This window comes from Temnothorax americanus, unplaced genomic scaffold (genome assembly GCF_048541705.1).
Source record: "Temnothorax americanus isolate GAGA-0224 unplaced genomic scaffold, ASM4854170v1 Scaffold284, whole genome shotgun sequence".
Lineage (NCBI taxonomy): Eukaryota > Metazoa > Arthropoda > Insecta > Hymenoptera > Formicidae > Temnothorax > Temnothorax americanus.
This window is the reverse complement of record NW_027509426.1, coordinates 88-10,220: the sequence shown is the minus strand read 5'-3', so window position 1 is coordinate 10,220 and position 10,133 is coordinate 88. Positions and strand designations below refer to the sequence as shown.

Here is a 10,133-nt window from a genome sequence, read left to right as displayed (position 1 = left end):
ATCTGCAACACATATCAAAGGGTACACAAAGAGTCAGGCTAGCAGAGCCCGACTAAACCAAGAGTGGGAATCTCAGCGGTCACCACACGGGTAAAATAATAGTTACCCTAAGCGGAGACTCGGCACAAAAAAGGGAAAGCGTAATAAACTTCCCGAAACCAGAAACATTCATGTAGTCAACCTATCCTCGTGACCTACGACTCCCGTCTCTTTCCCAAACTTAATCTCGAAAAACAAAAGGAAAAAAAAAAAAAAAAAAAAAAAAAAAAAAAAAAAAAAAACAACAAAAAATAATAAATGAACAAATAAAAGAATACGTATATATATTTTTAAAGAATATATAAATATATAAATATATATATATATATAATATATATGTATATCGGCATATTTAGTCAATGTATAAGTATTTTTGTATGTATACATGTGCACGTAGAAAGAACTACCCTTTTTTATCATGATATTTCCTTAACTAACCCAACAGGCGCATGTATATGTAATTTCCATAAAAAAAATGTGTATATATATATACGCGCATCCGAATGTAACGCGTATGTATAAAAATAAGAAGGACGAAGGAATTAAGGAAGGGGTTATGGAGGTCGCCTAATTCTTTCCTCTTTCTTTAAATAAAACCAGAGAAATAAGCGCTATTCGGAGACGAGTGGTCTTCTAGTCTATTTAGGGCTTAGCACCGATTAAGTTATCAACCGACGAAAGAATGAAATCGCTCAAAATTCACTTACTTCCGCAAATGTTGTGTATATACACCCCCAACATTTGTCTAAGGCGGGGGTGTTACGTCCTGTTGACTCCACGATTTCCTTCTTTCGTGGAATCACTCATCTCATCACACAAAACAGACGGAAACCATAAAATAGCGGCTATCAATTGACGAAGCGGATGCATTCCAACTGTCATCGCTCATTAAATGGTAAATGACGAAACCTTCCAGAAGACTCAAACCTAATAAAATAGGCAAATTATAGACTTGTTTGTCACATCCCATCTAATTCTACGAAATGAAGCACGAAATTTCAATTATCACGAAATTTCATGGCAAAGGGCGCAATAAATTAAAAACGCCATAAGGATCTGGGTGACCTCTCGGGTCACGGAAGGGCTAATCTCACGCTTTTCCGTGAAACGCAGATTTGACCTAAGACCCACGCCTCGCGGCGATTGATAAAATTAAGACTCTGGAAGGGACTGTCAAAGGGCAAGATGATAACGTACTCGCCAATGAATAGCCGCTAATTAAAAATTGCTCATAGGCAACGACGATTTTTGGGGAAAGTCACCACGGGATAGGCGGAAAATTGAAACATACGTCACGATCAGAAGAGAACTCTACCCAATCAAATCGGATTAAAACATAATCCCGCCTCCTTAATTTTGTATAAAAATCGCGACTTTGCGCACTTGAACTCACTTCTGATCCAGTCCGAGACGTCTTAAAATTATATTTACCAGCCGTACTTGTCAACTATCATCCAGTTGTATTCCTCAAGTGAAACTAAATTTCTGTCGCGTCGCGAGTCGACTCTGTGCGCGTCAGGACACATCACAGAACCGAGCCGAACCTACCTCCGGGAGAATCCGGTGCAACCACCTCAGAGATTCCCCAATCACAGCCGTCAACAGTAAGCCCGAGATACCCGCTCGGTTATCTATATACATCCCTACAGTATACTTATATATATGTGTGAATACCATACATGAGAACACGTATATATATTTATATATTTATATAAAACCGTCTTTATAAAACTCCTTCTTTTTTTCAAATTCAAAATCATAAAATAATTTTAGTGAAGTCAAAAATTCACCGCCGCAAGTCTTTGGGGATAACTATCCGCAATCGGCTATTTCGGAACAGGCGCGCCCGCATAGTGGAGCAACAGCTCCTAGCTTCCTTTTTAACACGCGAACAGTCTCCGCATATAGAACTCGCTATCCCCGATTCTCCCTCTTCCCGATCTCCCTCATTTGCCCGTTGTTCCCTTGCGTATCGGGTGTTCCCCGATACCCCAGAATCTTCCCCCCCTTTTTTGAACCTTCCTACTCTCCAGTTCCTTCCGAGGAACTTGCGGAGTTCCGGGAGAGATCACCCTGCAACTTTTCCCCTGTTCCTTTCGGCGGAATTCCTTCCCCCTCTAGTTCCACCACCCTCTATCGCGACAGATCACCCTCTCCCTCCTTTTCTGACTCGAGTATCGAAGTACTCGAGGAATCCTCCCCGCGTTCCCCATCCCCTACTATAGAAATTTTATGGCTGTCTGTATGAAGTAATGCAAAATTTGTGATTTTTGAGATCGATTTTCTAGAGTAAATAGTCGGTAAGGAGCCACAGAAAAAATCGACTGCAAAGCTGATATAATTTGCATATAATTTGATATAAAATCCGAAATCATCCATAATACATGCCCCGACGAGACGACTACCTTAACTGCAGTAACTGCCTTATTAGACTGCGTTCGAAAACTTAATCCGGATTACATTTTTTATTTAAAATAATTACAAAAAACGTAAAATTTATAATTATTACTCAAAAACATATATATTTTTAATAACTTTAATAATTTCGTGCAACTATAAATTTAGCATAAAATGATTGCTCCTTGATTGCTGCTTATTGCTCTATTATTACTTTAATAATTTATTGCATTTTTTATTAAAAAATTAAAAAATTAATTATTTTACAAGTGACGGATGCAGCTGCCTATTGTAACTATATATGGCTCGGCAGCTAACGACGGATATATTCAAACGTAACATAACAACTCTGTTGTTTATAACTATATTTCAAAGAGTTTAACTCTTTAACCAATATTGATTTTTGGTAGAATAATTGATCCTTGTTTGCTCTATATATATTGGAATATTCAATCGCTCTATTCGTATAATTAAATTTGTACGATACTTTAGCACTTTTATTGAAAAATTAACAAATTAAAGGCCGGAGCACAAACTTTTGCATAACGCATAATGCATCCGGCCTTTAGTTTGTTAATTTTTCAATAAAAATGCTAAAGTATCATACAAAATTAATTATACGAATGAATATCCCAATAGAGCAATATATAGCTGCGCCGTCACTTGGAAAATAATAAATTTATTAATTTTTTAATAAAAATGCAATAAATTATTAAAGTAATAATGGATGAGCAATAAAAAGCAATCAAGAAGCAATTATTTTATGCTGGATTTAGTTGCACAAAGTTAATAAAAATATGTTTTTGAGTTACAATTATAAATTTTACGTTTTTTGTAAATATTTTAAAAAATATTAATTTTAAAAGGGGAGCAATTCTTGATTCTTTAAAGAAGCAATTAAGAAGCAATCGTTTAAGCTATTGTTTATTAAAAAAATTAAAACTTCCAACGCCAACTTATTTCCGGTGGCGAATTGTGCGTTTGAACGACTTCATGAATTCATAGCTCGATTTGCTGAATTCTATTACCGCTAATTTATAATAATCGATGCTAATTATATTTATATTCTTTTATTATATTTTTTGATTATATATTTTTATTATTATGTATTTTTATATTAATTAATGGTCATTGGAAACTACTTGCATCCTGCCGCCATTACTACTCACCTGGGTCTACTCTCAGGGTAGCGTTTCCAAACGCAGCCGTAGGCTGATGGCAGAAAACAAAACGTAGGCTCTTACATCTATCGTAGTCATAGACATCAGATTATTCTATTAATATAAATTATAAACAAAAGAATTAAAGCTTTGATACAGAGTCTAATGAAGACTTTATTAATGAAATATGGAAGATACGAAAATGGATAGTGTCATATAGAATACCTCATTTACAATAATATTTACAATAATAAATTATTAAAAATATTAAGATACAGATATATATGATTATATTATCACGCACGTTAAGTAACTGGTAAGTAACTTAACAGAATTCAGAATTTGTACATCTTTTCTGTGCAATAATTGCGCGAAAGCGTTACATTTTGATTGGAATTCTAAACAGTTTTCTGTTCAATTACTAGAAAAAATTCAGTCTAACTGCCCAATAACGGCAATAACCAATCAAAAATTGCATTAAATTTTTATACCAGGGGCGTATGCCAAAACTAAACAATTTCGTTTACATTAGCGAATGTCTATCATATAGCCGAAAGAAATTATTTGTATTAAAATTTTAATTAGCTTATACGGCTGACATGGCTGATACGGCTGATACGGCAGATACGCGGCTTAGTATACTTAATTATAATTACTATATTTAATTATAACTACTCGCACGTTTCATACTAAAGTGAAAGACCAAATTACTGACCAAATTACAGTGTCCACATTACTGTCAATCAAAATTAAAATACAGCTTTTTAAAATATAAAAACTATAATATCTTATATTATTTTATTAATTTTTAATAGAATTTTTAACAAATCTAATAATTATATTATTATAACAATGAACTGAAACTAAAAGCCAATACACACATTTTTCTGATAAAATAATGTTGAAATTAAAGAAAAAAATATAATAGAATAAATTATTAATTTTTATAACATAATTATTCATGCCAGTAATATATGTTCACTTTTTCGTGTTTTTCCTACAAAGTCATTTTTTTCCGTCGATTGGAGCGAGGATGCAACGCCATCTGAAAAATACAGCCTTATTAGATATTCTTGTCCTTGTTGCCTCGTGCCATTTAAATAGCTAAAATATCCTCTCTTATTTCTGTATATTATAGTCTCGTACAATTTGTAATTAGTACAAAGTAGAGGCTCTACTAACGCAAGAATATTTCTAATTTTTCAGTCGTTAGATAACTTCTGCTATTTTAGAGAACATTCTGTTTCCTATCTATAGACTAGTTTTTATATTCTATTATATCTCAATGCTTATTCGCGTTATAGAAACACACTTACCCATTGATTCAATATAGCAGATAGAGGAAGAACGTCGTCTTGCTGATTGTCTTCCATGTCGTCTTCGTCAGTTTCTATGAAAGCCTCAGGTCGTTTCCGTAATTTTTCATTGTTCGAAAGAACGTAAAATAATTTGTCATTCGGTAATGGCGCTTCTTGAACATTCTGGCTGGCACGGTCTTGTAAAGTGTTGCGTTGCATAGTCGAATCGAATCTTTTGCCATGACCGCCGTAACAAGAGTGCCCAAATAATGAGCAACCACCTGTTAATAAAATTAATTGATGGCATTATTATAGTCGCACAAGATATTTGAGTAATCAAGATAGTAATTTGGATTATATGATGATGTATTTTATTAAATGTGGTTAGGTTCGCACCAAAGATATTTGTGTTTTTGTCAAAATATTTTATATTATGCTGATATAATCAAATGTCACACTCGAAAATATCATCGCTAACTATTTCGTGTCTGTTGATAGGCATAATGATCTTTAGAAAATTTCTCGCGGAGAATGTATTTTATTCTTCGGAAACTGCTAAGGAACAAATTTTTCTATTGGAACGAAAATTAAAGTATTACACGTGGGAAAAATCTAAAAAATTGTTTTGCAATTCCCGAAAAATTTCCTGTAGGAGAAAGTGGGGTAATAATGCGTATCTAAGGTAAATCTGTTAATGGCTTTTATAGTTACAATTAATTTAAATGCAGCTATGGAACCTTTAAGGGGTTAGTCTACTCGAGAATGGTCAAAAAATCGATTTTTTTTTTTGGCTTATAAAATTCTTTGAGCCCTCTAGAATAAGGGACAAAAGGTCTTATATCTGCCAGAACTCGTTTTCATTGAAATTTCGAGCTCCTACCCAAGCGCTCCGGAGTGCTCCGAAACGCCTATCTGCTGCAAATCGTTACCTGTTCGGCGGGTACAACATAACGATTTACCATTCAATTTTGAATTTCTCTAATACACTAACGACACCCACAGATGTCGTTAAAAATACTTTATAGTCAGTCAGAAGTATTTTCAACAGACAGCACGCCAGTATTGCATCATTTTGCTCCGAAACGAGTGTTTAGTGGCGCGAAAACCGTGGAAGTGGCATCGTATTTTGCAGCAAGCATTTTTAATCACGGGTACGAGAGTATTCTACAAATGATGGACGTCCTGAACTTACAAATTGGGCCAAATGCCGTCGAAATGTGCGATAAAGCGGATGAGCTGCGAATTGCGATTGCTGACAAGCGGTCGTTTGAGACCTCCAAACAAGAAAGAATTAATAGAAGAATAGCCCAATCGGCTCTCGAAGAGAATTTTTACGAGGTGGAAGGTTTATTGTATGACGAAGGAATGGCTGATTAACGGTAAGACGCTTAAAATGCAATTTTTCACTCAAAAAATTAGTACCAAAACTTTAAACGCGTTTTTCTCAAAACTATGTTTTTCAAAACGGTGTACACGATATCTCGAGTTCTAATCGATGAATCGACTTCAAATTTGGTACACATATTCTATGGAATAGTAGTTACGGAATGACGAACGATTTTATCATTATAATATTTTGTTCAATAATTATTAATAATAATAACACGTAATTTGAGTCCAAAAATGCAGCAAAAAATTCAGGAATTTTTTTCTTGACGCCAAAAACAAGGAGAGAAAAAACGCTTCGTCATTCCGTAGACAATACAATATAGTTTATGACTATATATTTTTTTTTGTTTCAGACCATCCACATTCCAGAAACCATGTACACCGTTTGACCACCTCTAAAAAACATGGTTGCGCGCGAAGAAGTGCCTCATCGCCATCTTAAAATTTTTCAACGCATAAAAATTTGGACATGTTCTCGAAACTTTAACAAAGAAAATAAAACATTCATTTATCACCGATACTTCGTCTGAAATTAATTCTTGAAAATTTGCCTGTTTTTGGCTCTCTCGAGTAGACTAACCCCTTAAACGTTCGTCTACAAGTATGTGAACTTATACTTGATGATAAATTTGTTGTTAAATATTTATTGAGCAATATTTAGGACATTGCAAAGTCGGGCAAAAATGAAAGTAGCGGGTAATAGTGCGCAGTTTGGAAATTGCTAAAATTTGTGTCTAGAACGGATAAATTTGGAACTTTTCTGCTTAAGTTATTTAAGCACAGAAAAGCAGGATCCTCCAAAGGCAGAATAATAATTTATTAACAACTCTGAAGTATTTCGCACAAAATGACACGAGCGCCGTTATAAAATTAAATTATTTTGACATTTGCATGGAATTACTTAAAATAATAAATATATTTTTACATCATTATCGAGTAACAGTTATCTATCGAATAATTGGTATGACAGTTCAATATTTAATGAAATAATTCATTTTTCTCGCTAATTCGGTATTTTCGGAGGATATTAGTAAAATGTAACTCTTTGATATATTTCTATATTTTCTGTATTTTTTTGTAATATATAAGTAATATAATCCATAAATATTTCAAACAATTAAAAATTTATTATTAAAATTAAATCTTTTTATTTTTACAATTTTTGCATATAAATTGTTCTCTATCAGTAAAATAAATATAGTAAAATTTTATTATTTTATTTAATTTTAAGTCATCTTATATAAAAACATCAAAATTATTACATACCGCAGACATAACATATTAAATTTTTAGATAGAATTTTAATAAAAAACAAAATAAGATTTTTTAAATACATGTTCACGGTTTTCTTGAGCTAATCAACTTGCTGACTTAAAGTCTTAAAAACTTCAAGATGCATGTTGAGTGTGTTTTTCATTAATAAATGTTTTTGTGTGTAACTTAACCCGATAAAACTAGTTTCCATTTGCGTGGATCCGTATATTGCATGGAATGTTCCCATGATTACTTGTGAAATGCATCTTTATAAAAGAGATAAAAGGAACGATGACCTACAAATGAAATTGTTTTATAAATTATTTTGATTCTCAATCATGTACGTTGTTATTTCTGATTTAACTGTTTTATTTACGTTTTAATTTCGCAATTGTTTTTACTAATCTTTGTTTTAATTGTTTTATAGTTTTTTCATGTTAATTTGTTTTATATTTATTTTACGAAATTGTTTAACATTTTTTTTAATTTTAATAAATAAATGAAGAGGTCACAGAGCCGCCACAAGATCTTAGTGTCATAAACGTACGTTCGGCCTGACATTAGGCCATCCTCAATGCAAGATTAAGTCAATTACATCTATAAATAAAAATTAAAATTAGAACACAAACTGTCGCATAATTTTTGGTCGAAAACGCATTCGTCTTAAATTCAAAAGATTGAGAAGGGAAGTATTGAAAGTCGAAACGTAAAAATAGTATAGGTATGGTAAAAGACCCATGATGTTTCATGCAAAGAGTAATATTATAATATAAAATAGTTACTAGTGATGTGTGTTGTACGTAAAGGGTGCGAGGAATAACTTGTTTCGGACTGAAAATTATGCGACAATGTGTGTTCTGATTTTAAGTTTTATTTATTGATTTAACCTATTGCACTGAGGCCTAATGTCAGGTCAGAACGTATGCTAAAGTTAATTATCTGACTAAATTAAATATTATGACACAAAGATTTTGTTGCGGCTTTGTGGTCCATTTATTTATTGATTTTGAATCATTTGAGCATTATAAAATTTTTATTTTTTAATTAATTCTTTAATCAAAATGTTTGCGGAATTGTTTCGATAATACTGATTTGTTAAATCAGATTTCTTTTGTTTTTTGGCAATTGAGAGTGAACCTAAGTTTACGAACATTCTTCAGGTCACGATTTAAAATTCGGGTTACCCGCGGATTCGCGGATCCGCGGATCTTATGAGATATACGAATATTTGAAGCGTTGTATCCGAATCTAGATTCGCGGCGGAGTCGGTCGCAGTCGTAGCAACCTAGATCCTTCGAAAATTTAACAATCAATAGATTAGGTTGTGACATATTAGGCTGCATTTCGATGTTAACTGTTAGTACTAAAAATCTATATTTTTTAATATTTTATTTTACATATACTATAGATTTTCTGTACTTACACTTGCTCACAATAAATATTGGATTGCAGCCACAGCAGATAAAAGATATTGTTGATTGTCAAATTTTCAAGAGGGACCTAGGTTGCTACGACTCCGGCCGACTCCGCCGCGATCTAGATTCGGATCTGACGCTTCAAATGATCGTATATCTCATAAAATCCACTAATAAAAATTATATTAGCAAAAAAAATACGCATTAAAAATATAAGTAATAGTTTCAAACATAGTTCCAAAATATCATTGAAATTTCTGAGACCACAATGTAGCTTTCGAGCGTTAATAAAGCGAATTTTTAAATAACCTGATGGTGATCGGGTAAACATTTCTTGTAATTTATAGTATGAAATCACACATATGTATAATAAATAGATTTTTTAAAGGAATTTATTACATATTTCTTATTATCGTTATCAATGCTATGTAAGCCAATTTATGTAAGCATATATTAATAATTGTGTAATATTCTAGTCGACTTATAAATTGTAAAAAACGAGATAAATGTTCTCCTACGACATCGTAAAAGAGCTGCGTCATCAAACGAATAAATAGTCAATCAGTAGTCAAATACAGAGCCAACGCAAATAGATCAATAAGCTATCAAACTGTCAAAAAAGTATGTTTGTTATACATGTTTACGAATAGCTTTATTTTTTAGCTTTGCCTTTTTGCAAAAAACTATAATTTAAACAACGCTTTTATATTTCACATATCGCCATTAAACTGTTTCGTCGGTCTGACATTCAACTGGTCGTTTCCACTTCGCGTATAGAATCGAATATTGAAATGGGTTGGTACAGACAACTTACGGAGAGTATTAACTGATCTTTTACGGAGAATATTAAAAATGTAATTTTTCAGAGGCTGTGATACGACAGTTTTCTTTTTTTCTATCACAATCATATCACATACGCTAGATTGTATGAAATATCAAACACTTAGATATATTGCGCACGCAAGAAATTTTTCATTCAAATGATTTGATTGATTGTCAAACTTTCGCGAGGAATCTAGGTTGCTACGACTCCGGCCGACTCCGGCCGACTCCGCCGCAAACCTAGATTCGGATCTGTCGCTTCAAATGTTCGTGTATCGGATCCGTGGATCCGCAGATAACCCGAATAAAGCCCGTATCACGCTACGTATCGCGGACGCGGATCGGATTGAGATTGCGGA

The 10,133-nt window shown here is 33.1% G+C and overlaps 1 long non-coding RNA gene across 1 annotated transcript; it reads right to left on the bottom strand.

Annotated features, from left to right (window-relative positions):
* Positions 1 to 3,732: 3,732 nt before the first annotated feature.
* Positions 3,733 to 5,427, bottom strand: LOC143899735 (uncharacterized). The gene is made up of 2 exons (XR_013257587.1): positions 4,913 to 5,427; positions 3,733 to 4,641 (listed from the first exon to the last, which is right to left on the bottom strand). It is a non-coding gene; the product is annotated as an uncharacterized LOC143899735 (long non-coding RNA).
* Positions 5,428 to 10,133: the final 4,706 nt, after the last annotated feature.